Genomic DNA, 14007 nt, shown 5'->3' with positions numbered 1-14007 from the left:
TGTAGTATCAGTTGTAAGACTTTGTAAAGTGCATGCTGCATTATTCAGCATGTTTCAGGCTGGAGTAGTTAGTTCATTAAGAAAACTACACAATAAACAGTAAAGTTGGAAATTTATAGAAATCATGCTGAAGTTGAAAATTTATATGCATCTTGCGTAGTTAAAACAGCTGTAGCAACACAACTTTCATACATTGCTTCTGCTTCATGCTGATCACGTGCATGCTTCTTTTACTGGAGCAGTCTTTAGTTGGCCAATCTATTCGTTCATTCATTTGAGTTTGATGACAGGGTAAGTGAATTGTTCAACAATCCCTTTTTAGCCACAATCCAGCCACCGTCATGCAAGACACAAAAAGAAAATTTATACATAGACTAAAGAATATACAAAGTTGTAAATAGCACAGTAACAAAGTAGAGACAATACATTAGTATGTTAATTACAATTATAACCAAAACAAACAGTCTCTGTGGTGTCCCTCAATGTCTCGCAAAGCAAGTATGTCAATATATTGGGTCCAAAAACAAATAACGAGGAAACTTTTCTCTGAGTGGAAGATCTAAGATTCCCTAGAGTTCAGGCACCTATTAAAAACCATACTGTGAATATCTCGTCTAATAATAGATGGGAGGAATACTTTCTTTAAAAACTTTCCAAAGTAAAAATCCACTAATAAAAGTAGGGAAACACAAACTAGTTCAAGTCAAATCTTCTTTATTAAAAGCACACAAACAAGCTATCCAAATAGCAGAAAAAAAACTGAATTTGTTTGTGTCTTTCGGCTTTTCCCAGTTAGGGGTCGCCACAGCGGAACTCAGGTCTGCTAATGATAGGCAGTAGAGTTTTACGTACTGGCTTGCCGGGCCTAACGCACAACCTTCAACAAAGGAATGCCCATTCACGCATGTCGCTACACAGAAGATGCTGTAACTGAGAATCGAACGGGCAACGTCTAACTGTGAAGCGACAACACTACCGCAGCACCACCACTGCAGTAAAGTAGAGAAATTCATCATTCCATTTATATACTTGTTTAAAAGCATGGGAGTTATTTACTAGGGTAGCTGTTTTGTAAAAGACAATTAGCATGTTTACTTGCTAAATACCCCTTCCCTGTACACCAGTGTGATATTTGAAACAGTGCTGCCTTACTTCAAGCTCTGTGACTCCAGGATGTGTTAAATTAAACTAAACTAAAACTTGCACATTAATAATTGCTAAAACTTCCTGAAAGCATTTCATTGTAGTATCAAAAAGAAAAAGTTAACGTAAGTCTTCAAAATTCCATAGTAATCTTTTCTACCAACATTCAAAAACATTTTTAACATAGATCGCTTTTGTCTATTAAAACTCTTCAGGTTTGTGTGCCAAGTGGAAAAAGCAACTAAAAATTAAAAGTTATAGAATAATGTATATAACACTACATTTTGTGGGGCTAAAAACAATACATACATATATGTACATAAGTCTATTCGTCTCAAATGATAAATCTATTAAAGAATTTTAAAGTAAAATACACTCAGAAATCTACAAAAAAATAAATAAAATTAAAAATCTAGCTGAAAAAAAAAGTCACTCATGCTCACAGCAGTGATATTCGCTCAGGTCTGCAAACCCTAGAAAAAATGTGTAAAAAGGGCCCCATTTAAAATATGTATCTAGTTAAGCTCAAACACTGTGGATTAAAATATACAGCCTAAAAAGGCTAAACTGTCCTGAAAAATCATGCATATGCGATACGCAATCTAGCTGTGCTGTTTAGCAAAAAAAATTAACATTAGTCTACTGTTTAGTATATTCAGAAGTTAATCTATCTAAGCCAGCTAAAATAAGTAGCATTCAACCCTTCTCTAATATGAGTGTAGATATTCTTCGTGTTTCACTGTTGCAGTCATCACACTAGGGTTATCTGCCTGCAGGTAGCCCTCAGTCGGCCCGAATACCAGAGTCTTAGTATTTCTGCTTCGGATGCTGTCGCTTCTTCTATGATGTCAGGTCTTTAGGCGTATAAAGCAGGCAGCCGACGCCATTACGTCAGTCTTTCTTGCAGAGGAGGAGCCCGAAGCAGAAGTAGTTCACAAGTGCCTGATGGCCGCTACCTGAAATTTTCGTTTTCGAGTTTATTATCCTGAAGTCTTCTAAAGCTAAGTACCCCGTTGGGGATCCTTTTTTCTTGCTGTAACCAATGTCAGAAAAGTTAAACTATTGCTGGCTCCACAAAGTCTGCTCTTCATTTTCCCCCTTAGAACTGCTCTATCTCTCAATTTAAACACCATATTCTCATTCTAAGGCCCTTCACTGGTCCAATTAAGTAATCCTACAAATTAGCACTATTAAACCATAAGCACTACTTACTCTTATACTCTCTACGATTACCCTGTCCTCTATTGGTCCGTCTTAAATTCAGTTTCCCTATATTACTCTAGCATGTCCAAAGGTCAGTCAATGGTTTCCTCTCCAGTACAGCTGGTGAATCTGGGAATTTTGAGGCAATGTTACAACTGTCTCATGTACACGGACAACCCTCTCCTCCTCTAAACAGGTTCAGATATATGTGAGAGATGCAACTATTTAGCCAAACTGGAAGCTGCGCTCTCTCATCTCAAAACTGGTGTAACCAGTCAGGAAGAGAAGGTAACTTCACACAACACAATTCCAGTATCACATAGTCCCACCACATCAGCGAACCAAACGCATAAATACACAAAAACATACTCGGAGGCTCTAAATAAAAATCTACCTAAGCAACAGAGACCTCCAAAGCAGACATCCAAGCAAACGCTACCTCAAAACAAAACACGCACAACACATAGCCCACAAAGTCGTTGTGCCAAGCAGCCACAGCCCTTAAGGCTGAATAACACACCTGATACTCTTGTAATAGGTGACTCTGTTGTCAGACACACTGACGTCCCGCTCACCAGGCTGAATAAAGAGAAGGTCACTGTGAGCTGCCTGTCGGGTGCTAGGATCCGCCACATAACACAAGCACTCAGGTCACTCCAAAGCAAATACAAATATGACTCAGTCATTGTACATGCTGGTGTGAATGACCTGAGACGTACCTCCCTGGACTACATGAAAAGAGACATAGAGGAGCTCTCTGATCATGTAGCCCAGGCTGGTATGACCCTGACCTTGAGCAGCATCTTACCCTCACCTAGAATGATGCCACAGTACAAAGACAAAATGATCGATTTTAACAATTGGCTAAAATTTTGGTGTCATTCAAAGGGGATCCAGTGTCTGTCAGCCTGGGATGACATGCTTGACAAGCCACGTTGCTTCGCTAGGGACGGCTTGCACCTGTCATCACTGGGCTTTCGGATATTGGCAAAGGCTCTTGCCACCCCCATAGTGCCTTTTTTAGGCAAGGCTCAAAAGTCAAACCCACCCCCATAGACAGCACAAGGAACAAGAAACTAAGGGTAATGCTGCTTAATGCCAGAAGTCTTAACCTCAAGATGTACGCACTCGAAGCTCTTCTCAGTATGGAGAACATCGATATCTGTGCAGTGACAGAAACCTGGTTCAGTGACAGAAACCTGGTTCAAGGCTCCAGAGAGCACCCCAGCACTGCCAGGCTGTACCTCATATCATGCTTTTCGGCCCCAAAACCCGGACCGAACCACAAAAGGAGGGGGAGTTTCCATATTTATCAAGGATATCCACACCTCCAGGTTAGTGGCATTACACGAAGTATCGGAGACCATCCATGTGCAACTAACAGTGGGCAAGACTGCTTTTCAGTTTATAGCATCCTACAGACCACCCTCTCAAAGTCAGGAATCCCACTCGGCTTTCCTGAAAACATTGAAGAACATGAAGATCTCTCCGAACACCATTATATTGGGCGACTTCAACTACCCAAACATTGACTTGGAGCACTACTCAAGCCCCAGCACCTTAGCCCAAAGGTTCCTGGAAATTATAAACTCAAATGCTATGGAACAACTAGTCACCACTCCCACAAGAGGGGACAACATACTAGACCTGATCATTACCAACATGGGGACTCTATGCTCCACACCAGAAGTATATCCCTCATTGGTAAGATCAGACCATAAATTAATTTCACTGGATGTCCACATCCCGACCCCACCCCAGCCCAGAAAACCACAGTCAAAAACTCTCAAAGCGAACTTCTCACTTCTCAAAATCAAGTGGAATCCTTCAAGGCCCCAGGGCCAGTAGAAACTACGCCCAAACTGCAGAATCCTATATAAAGCATTCTACGGATATCTCCAGGAATGCATGGATCATGCTATCCCAAACAAAACCAAGACCCAATCATCCAAAGGCAGGCGTCCAGTCTGGTGGACCCCTGCCATAAATAAACTGTACAACAGAAGGAGGAAGCTACTACATGATAGAGCAAAATCCCTAATAGGGAAGGCATCTCTGAACAGTACTAGCAAAAAATTACGATCCCTCATAAAATCCTCCAAGGCCAGCTTCGAGAGAAAAATTGCACAGGACACCAAAGACAATCATAAGGCTTTTTTCAGTTATGTTAGGAACCTGGGATGCAACTCCCAGACTTGTTCTTAGTTGATTCTAAACGACAAAAAATACACTGAACCCACAGACATCGCCAATATCCTGGCATACAGGTTCAGTGCAAACTTCTCCACCCCCTCCCCCCCAAAAGAGCAAGTATCTATCCCGGCAGAGGGCTACCTCCCAAACATCTTTGATGCTCAGGTGAAGGCTGCCCTCTCCAAAGCAAAAAACACTGCTTCCATGGGACCAGATGGCGTCCCAGGTTGCGTCCTACATGAACTCCAAGAGGAACTAATCCCTCAAATAAAACAGCTATACAATCTCAGCCTCACTACAGGATATGTGCCCACAGAATGGCGTACAGCAACAGTGGTCCCACTCCACAAAGGTGGAGCCTCTATGGACCCTGGAAACTATCGCCCCATAAGCCTGACTAGCTTAGTCTGCAAGGCTATGAAGAGGATCATCATGGAGCTCATAAACAAAGACATTGGGGACCTACAGACACTAGATCCTACCCAGTTCAGCTTTGTCAAGGGCAGATCCTGCCTTTTGAACCTGGTTGACTTCTTCGAAACAGTCACCAAAGCCATAGATGAAGGGAAGGTAGTCCACACAGCCTATCTGGACCTTGCAAAGGCATTTGACACAATACCCCACTCGGGCATCATAGATAAGCTATCCAGCTTAAATATAAACCCCTATGTCACAAGATGGGTCACAAACTGGCTCAAAGACAGAACCCTCAGAGTGAGAGTTGCTGGAGCCATGTCAGACTCGAAACCGGTAACAAATGGCGTCCCACAGGGTTCTGTCCTGGGACCACTGTTGTTCGGTATATACTTTTCTGAGGTACAGGCAAACGTGGGAGGACTATGGCTCACCAAGTTCGCAGACGACTGCAAACTGGGCGCCATAATCGACTCTCCAGCTGACACAAACATCCTTCAAAAAGGTCTCACAGAGACAGATAACTGGTGCCAGCGCCATGGTTTAAAGCTAAATGCCAAAAAATGTATAGTCATACCCTTTGGCAAAAACAATGTGCCCACAAATTACCACATAGGCGGAAACCCATTAAGTACAGAGAACGTCATTAGGGACCTAGGGACCCAGGTTGATAGCAATCTCTCCTTTGAAAACCACATTGCCAAAGTGGTTAGAAAGACCTTCTACATAGCCCACCTCATCATGAAGGGTTTCACATCTAGATCAAGAGGTAATTGTGCCCCTTTATTCATCCCTCATCAGGCCCATCATAGAATACAATGCCCCTTTTGGGATGTACCTTACCCGACACCTGCAGCAATTAGAAAGACCCCAAAAGTATCTCACCAAGAGGATCAAGGGTCTCAAACAGATGCCATATGCTGCTCGGTTAAAAAAACTCCAGCTCTACTCAGTTGCATACTGCCTACTTCGAGGCGATCTATGCCTGACATACAAAGCTATGTCAAATCCAGAATTAATGGACATGCTCCACCTCAGTAAATCTAAATCCCTTACAGCCACACGCTCGAGGGACTTGAACCTCAGCACAGAAATAAATAGAACTTGCTGGAGGGACAGGTTCATAACCCAGAGGCTCCCTTCGCTCTGGAATAGAATTCCAGTTCATGTGAGGCAGAGCACCTCACTGAATCTCTTCAAGAAGAATCTCGATAGGTGGATGGGGGATCGTAGGTTTGTCCCAGGGATTACTCCCGTGTCACTATTAGACAGAGGCACAGTAAACTAAACCTTAAAAAGGGCACAGTATACTCAAATCAAGGGGTGGCGTAAGCCATACAGAATCGGGCTAGGCTTATAATTGCCCCAGGGCAGATAGCCTAGTATGAACCTATGAACAATTGTCTTGCCTGTGGAAAGCAAATACCTCACAGAGATTTTCATTCTTCCTGCATCACCTGTTTAGGCCCAGACCATGACGTCCCTCGCTGTCGGTTTTGTGCCTTGTTTAACGCCCGTGCCATTCATCGTCAGGCTGTCTTTGTCGCTAAATTCTTTCACTCTCGTTCTCTGTATTCCAAAATGGCTTCGATAAGTCATCTGACTACCAATCTTCCGAAAAAACGTAAAGATAAAGACAGAGACAGACCGCATAGGTCCAAAACTGTCGATGCTTCTGTTAAGCTAGTCGCGAGTACTCAGTGAGGTGCCTTTGCAGCCCCTGATGCCCACTTCTATGGATTCGCAGGCCTCTGCTGAGACCCAGTATGCCGCGAGATGCTTCTTCGACTATGGAACCTGTGGATGTCTCTACCTTGGATGGGTCCAGAGCCGCTTCTGAGGGTGTATTCCGTCCTACTGATGTTTGAATCAAACTGACAACTTTGTTTTTAAGCACAGGCAAAGGTACCAGAATAACAGATAAAATAGTTGATATACGTTTTTATGTTGGAGTACTACTGTCATTAAACCACTGGCACCATGGCAGTTGAAATTCCAATGCTTTATTTGAATTCTGTTGGTACTTCATGGCAAAAAGGAGGCCTTTGCCAGTACTGGACCTACGTTTGTAGTTTGAGGATGTTGACATGACACTGTATCTGGTAAATGTTTGTGAAGACACTAGAGCCAGAATTAATAGAAAATACAGCATTTACTTGCAATTGACTTATTAAGTATAAAGCAAACTTCTAGTCTAGCAAAGATGAATTTGTCACAAACTCCAAATGAACGTGTTCTCACCCAGAGTATCATACTCCAGGTCCATGAATTATACAGCATCTGTAGATCTTCCCACTCTAGGCAGTTGGAGTTGCTCATTATTCTTTGGAATCCATCTGCAAGTACAAAGAGCAACTTGCAATTGAGGGAATAGTATGCATTCGATCCATGGTCTTCAGTACTCAGGACAATAAGCCTTCCCTTGAGATGCTAATTAATCTGGTCATAGCTTAGAAAAGTCCTCCTTTTCTACAAGAATAAATTGCACATTTAGTTTCATAAGGATCTCTCAATTCAACATGAAAGAAAATCTCCTGTAGCCAATATATAGCATTGTCTGACTGCCCTTAAAGAAACAGCATTATTTACATCACACTATGGTCATAGCAAAGCTTTAAAGCAAAACTAGTTAGAAATGTAGCAGTTTTGTACTGTGTATATCACAACATTCAGTACTCCAAAATGCTAGAGCAGCAAGCTGCCTGTTTTCAGAAACATTTGTTTGTGTCTTTCGGCTTTTCCCAATTAGGGGTCGCCACAGTGGAACTCCAGTCCGCTAATGATTGGCAGTAGATTTTTACGTACCGGCTTGCCAGGCCTGACACACAACCTTCAACGAAGGTACGCCCATTCACGCATGTCTCCACAAAGAAGACGCTCTAGCTGAGAATCGACCCGGACAGCGTCTTACTGTGAGGCGACAATGCTACCGCAGCACCACCACCGCGGGCATATTGTATCATAATGTTTAGCAAACATATCATGCCTGTTCCCAGAAGTAACACAGCTCATTGTGATACATTTCTAAAGAGGGGTTGGCTAGAGCTCAGCAATATTTTTTTCTCAGAAAGATGTAGAGAGTGCTAGGCTTTATTGTAAGCAAGAAAGCACACAGTCTGTGGTTCAGTTATGAGACTGCATACAGAATGGTATCCAAAGTGCTTGTACATGACTGTAGTAAACCAGTCACAAAAATCCATGTGTTTATAGGTGCTTGCAGGACTGTTTATCTTTTAGCAACTCATTGGACTGGCTGGAAAGATCCCAAAGCTCTTTGCCAAGCCACCTGCCCAACCATTGCTGTCCTCTTTTTCTGCATAGCATAATCTCAGTGTGTGCCATATTCCTCCACTGTGCTTCTCTCTTAGAAGATAACAGTAAAATCAAATGATAACCCTCAGTACTCCATAATGAAAACAACACAGGTCTTTTAGCATACATTTTATTCATTGTTATTCCTCTGAGTGTTAGATAACTGTCCACTGTCCTGAAAGTATCACTTTCTTGGCCCATTTCTTTTCCCACTTTTATGAAGTGCCCCTGCACGACTCCCTTTCTTCAGTGCTGTCTACCATCTCCTTCCCGCTTGTGTTCCAGCCTTACTTGTTGCAGTACCAAGAGTTGGTGAGTGGTAGACTCTTTGTGTTCTGTGAATTGGCGTAGTCATGCCTCAAGTGTTCTAAGGTGGAGAAGGTTCCTGTTTTCTCACGCCATTTCTACAGCTGCATGCTAGATGGGCTTTCTTCTGTGGGAATGTTAAAGAAGCTTTATTTTAGGTTTGAGAGGTCATGACTCCTGTGTGTTGCTTATTGGACAAACATGCTGGTTGCAGGATGCTGATACACATTTTGAATTTTGTTTACTGCTTTTTCTAAGTTTGAGTACTTTAAATTACAGGCAGTGAAATCTTAATTTTGGGAATGATTGCTAGTATAGCTGTTGATAAAAAGGCATTTTTGGGTACGTTTAGTTTCATTTTTAGGACAGTTTATTTTTCATAGAAGGCTTTTTTCCTGCAGCATAGAGATACTACATGGATGCAGTCGTAGTTGCCTAGTAAGCTGAGCTTTTTGTGGCCCACTTGGGGTTTACGTGTGTGTGTGTGTGTGTGTGTGTGTGTGTGTGTGTGTGTGTGTGTGTGTGTATATATATATATATATATATATATCTATATATATCTATATCTATATATATATATATATAAGTTTTATTTTTAGATCTAATAACGTCAACACAAAACTCTTGCGCGCTGTGTTAGAGATAGTCATAGAAGCAATTTTTACGCTGTTGTAAGTGATATGGTCATGTTGACAAAAATGGGCATGTATAGTTACCAAGTAAGTAGTTTGAAGACCTGGCCTCTTCTGACCTACACCAGTACGTATACTAAAGGTGAGGAGGATCTGTATGTCTCTCTCTGTCAGTGTGTTCCTGCCATAAAGCATACCAGCTCCTGGTCAATAAACTGCTGACTAGCTGGTGTCAGGTTACCTAGCCTGAGATTGCTGTTGAACTAAGGATTCCTACAGTAACTCTAGATTCATTGATAGGACACACCTTGGAAGTGGATGACATGATGATAAGGATGAGAATGGACTTGTGTATTCAGGACACGGTGAAAGGGCAGTGCAGCAAAGCCAGTACTCTGGGAGAGAACAGACTAGAATTGGTGTAGGAATTGTGATGAGGAGAGGCTTCTGAAGGCACTGAGGGATGTCATCCAGAATTGTTGGCAGCCGCATGGCATTCAGACTCCAGGGTGAAGTTAAGACAATAGTCATAATATTAGCATTCACCCCAGAGTAGAGTTGTGAAGGAGAGGAAAAAAGTGCATTCTTATAGCAGTTGCAGGGCAGTGTTGATAATGGTGGTATCTGAATGCTGATATCGGGACATATAGAACAGGGTCTTAGGAATGTTTGGGTAACCATGGATGGGGCAACAGGAATAATGACGGAAAGCCATTCCAGACATCTGGCTAGCAAAAGTCTTGATGGCAGCCAACACATGGTTCAGCAAGAATGGCTGTCATAATGTCACATGCAGAGTGTCCAACATGCATTTATGGTTGACCTCCTCCTAGTAAGGAAAAGACATTTGGGTAGAATCAGAAATTGTAAAGTCATCCGAATACAGTCAGCTTGCAGCATAAACTACTGGTGGTTATAGTCTGCTGCAAGTGATGGTCAGAGAAGGCTCTAAGGTCAACAGACACTAGGCTGAAGACCTGGAAGTTGACCGCAGTGAAAGCACAAGAGTTCAAGTAAATTACAGGGCCCTAGCACCTCAAGAAAAGGAGAAAAGAGGTGGTGCTGAAGAATTAAAACAGTGTCTTAGAACAGCAAGTATGTGAAGAATATAGAACAAGTACGATGCCTAGCCAGAATGGACGTGATATATAAGGAAAGCTGGTGGAGAAATGCCAAAGTCCCGGAAGTCCTCAAAACAAATGAGTTCAGGAAAAAATGTGAGATAGAAAAGGTAGACCAGGCTAAGAAGAAATACAGGTTGACTAGCAAACATGCTGAGAGAGCAGCTGCAGTAACAAAGAAGAAGGCATTTGAGGCACTGTACTAGCAGGTCTATATTATGAGCACAAAACCGAAATATGCAAACACCAAAAGAGCGACACATAAACGTTGATCTACAAATTGATCGAAGGACGGAAACGCTGAAACGCACAATGCCGAACACAGTCCCGGAAGCAAAAGCGCCATACACGTAAGTAAACCCAGTGTAAACAGACACAACACAAAACACTTTTATTAACGTTTTTGCAGGGGGGGCAAGCCCCCCTGTGCCCCCCCCCCCCACTTATATATACCAACTCCAAGACCGCTCTACAGTGGGGAAAAGGATATATTTCCTCATCCCCTCAATCACCCTACTGGTCAGGGAAATCCACTCGGCGTTGTCTTTTGGCATTTCCATCCTTCGCTCTTTTTGCAGATCGACGTTTATGTGTCGATCATATCGGGTTCGCCTAATTCGTCTTTCTAATATAGACCCATACTAGCTACAGAAGGATAAAAAAAGATGCTTACCGGGCACCATTTATAAGTGATGCCAGGAACAACCTACTCACCAGTTCACAAGACATGAAAGGCAGGTGGAAGGAGTACATCTAGTAGCTTCTGAATGAAGAACATCCTACAGAGGTTCTACTGGCCCATATATAGCCTGTAATGAAAGAGAAAGAAGAGCCCTCCTTAGAAGAAGTAAGAACAACACTAAGGAAAGTGAAATCTGGGTAAGAAGCTGGCTCAGATGAGGTCCCCGCAGCTGTGATCAAGATGTTCGGTGAATTGCAGGAGAAATGGATCCTGAAGGTACTCATAGTAGTATGGAGAGAGAGAGAGATGCGTATCCCAGATGATTTGAAAATAAGAAGATATACAAGAACAAAGGGAGCATTCACAACTGTAAGCACTGTAGAGGTATCAAACGTCTGTCACACTGCTTGAAAGTGCTGGATAGGGTGATTGATAATGTAGACTAGTAGAAAGTAAGACGGGAGAGCAGCAGTTCAGATTCAGAGCATAATGCCAGATAGTGGAGGAGAAGCTAGAGAGGAGGAAGTAGTCCAGCTGGGCATTCCTAGACTTGGAGAAAGCATTGGGCATGCAAAAAAGCCAGTTTGGGCAGTTCTGCACTGGTCTTGAAAGCTTTCATAGAAGGTAGTGCAGGCTGTGTAGAAGGACACAGTGGCACAAGTATGAACAGTGTTTGGACAAGGTGGGGAGGGGTGTTCCCAGTGGGACTGAGGATGCATCAGGCTTCAGCTGTGAGCTCACAGCTGTTTGTACTGGTGTTGGACGACATTTGGAGACGACAGATAAACAAAGCTGCTGTACACAGAAGATGTGGCATTATAAGCAGACTGTGAACAGGAACTTCAGCAAGTGATGGGGAGATGGAATGCAAAACTGAAGGCATGAGGCATATGAGGTGAAATTGAATAAGGACAAGACGGTTGTCATGGCAGCAAATGGGAGAAATCAGAAGAAGATGAAAATTGCGATAGATGAGAAAATAGTGGAACAAGTTAACAGCATCTGGAAGCACTAGTTCTAGAGAAGGGAAGTGTGAGGGAGGAGGTCAAAGCTGCAAGCAGAAGGGCTGCAGCCAAATGGCACAAAAGTGTCAGGGGTAGTGTATGACAAAAGAATGCCAAAGAAGCAGAAAAGTAAGGTGGACACAACAGTGGTACAACCAATACTTCTGTATAGTATAGAAACCTGAGCAGTGAAGGCAGATTAGTAGAGGAAGGTAAAACTGATGGAGATAAAATGCTTGAGTCTGTTGGCAAGATGCAGACTGTGGGACAGATGGAAAAATTATGACATCAGAGCAGAATGCAGTGTAGCTGCATTGCAGTAAAGGTCAAAAGGAACGGATTACGGTGGTTCAGGCATGTGCAAGAAAAGAAGTGATAAATTTGTTCAAGAAGATTTTTGGAGAGATGGGAAGACATCAAGAGAAATTAAGGACATCCGAGAGTTGGATAGATTGCATGAAAGAAGACCTATGACAGTTTAGTGTGACTGACAAAGAAGGTAGGAGAGTGGCATTGAATTGAAAGAGGTAGAGACTGTTGATATGACACCCTAACCCTGTGTAGGAAAATGGGGGAAAAAGGGGCTTTTGTTGATGATGATGACAATGACGATTAACTTCAGACACAATAGCCTTTTCTGTGGTTCAGGGGAATAAAGCCCTAACTGCAGCCCACATGGCCTAGCTAGCAGAACAGGAGAGGGTGAGATAGGAATTGAGTGGCTGCAGGTCACTCATCCTGGGAGGAGAGTGTGGTGACCCCAACCAGTACTTCTGCCACTCAAGTAGTAATGGCAGTAGCCCAAGAGCACGGCAAATGGGGAACAGTCCCTGTAGGGACATATGCTGCAACTAGCCAAGCCAGTGATGGCCCTTGTCTGTCTATTGGTAGTGTTGGCTGTGATGCAGATGCACATGTCATCACCAGGTAGGGCAGGATTGTACCTTAATGAAAAAAAATGTCATTGATGCTGACATGAACAGAAGCAATCCAGCATGTCTGCTTAAATGACATTCCCCCTGCCTCACAGCACTCATCCTGGTGGATCTGATGGTGATCCCCTACCACTAGGGCAGAGTGGGCTAAGTCTCATTGTGGGGCTTGATGATTGGCAGACACAGCAGCAAAAAAAATATATACTAATAATAATAACCTAAACCTAAAAGAAACGCGTTTTGAAAATGTTAATTTGGCAACATAATTATAGTCTGAGATGATTTGAGCTGAATTTTCAAGCTCATCTGCGTTAAGTCTAAAATGTGTGAACACTTAAGTTCAGCACATGGTTAACTTAAAGAATCTACATTCTTAATTTGATAGTAACATGAATCCATTCTGAATGTGAAGCTGGTGGAGGTACTAAATATTTACAAGTTCTTACCTGCCATGTACTCCAATACAAATTCCAGTGAGCCGTATTAAAAAATTTGGTCAAATCTGCAGCATTTTATTTGAGTTTAGAAAATAACTTAATCAAGATGTTATGGTGTTCACATGCATTTTAAAGTCTGTAAACCATGGGTACTTAATGTAGAAAATTCATCACATCAGGTCCCTATTAAACTTGAGTGCACATGTGTCTGGCAGGAGATACGTTCATAAACTGTAGCTTAAAATCTCTAATAAAGTGGTTTATCACTTTTCTTGCATCCATGGTTATTTTATTATTGTAATGCCTCATTGTGTGGTTTCATCATTATCATTTCTTAGTTTGCAATAATTTTTCCATTTTTCATTTTTTTCATTCGGTTTAGCTGTCTGTGAAATGCCGTTTGACCTTTGATGTCATGTAAGGGATTCCACTAAAGCAGTCGGTTCAGTGTATGTGAAAGCGACTCTGAGGACTGGGATTTATTTTTTCTAGTGACAACAGTGATGTCCAAGACGTTAGTTTAACTTCTGATGTTGGAGTTCTGAATCTTTACAAGGATGACTCTCATTTGAGCACAGAAGGCAACTCAGTGATGTTGGTGTTCATGAGGCTCTGTGGCTTCCCC

General features: G+C 42.5%; 1 protein-coding gene across 2 annotated transcripts in view; it reads left to right on the top strand.

The window, feature by feature from the left end:
* GNPTG (N-acetylglucosamine-1-phosphate transferase subunit gamma) overlaps nt 1-14007 on the top strand; it is a 454757-nt gene that overhangs the window by 84763 nt on the left and 355987 nt on the right. The window lies entirely within an intron of this gene.

The sequence above is a fragment of the Protopterus annectens genome, chromosome 12.part0 (genome assembly GCF_019279795.1).
Source record: "Protopterus annectens isolate FY-2018-M chromosome 12.part0, PAN1.0, whole genome shotgun sequence".
Taxonomy (NCBI): Eukaryota; Metazoa; Chordata; order Ceratodontiformes; family Protopteridae; genus Protopterus; species Protopterus annectens.
This window is presented reverse-complemented; position numbering and strand designations above follow the sequence as displayed.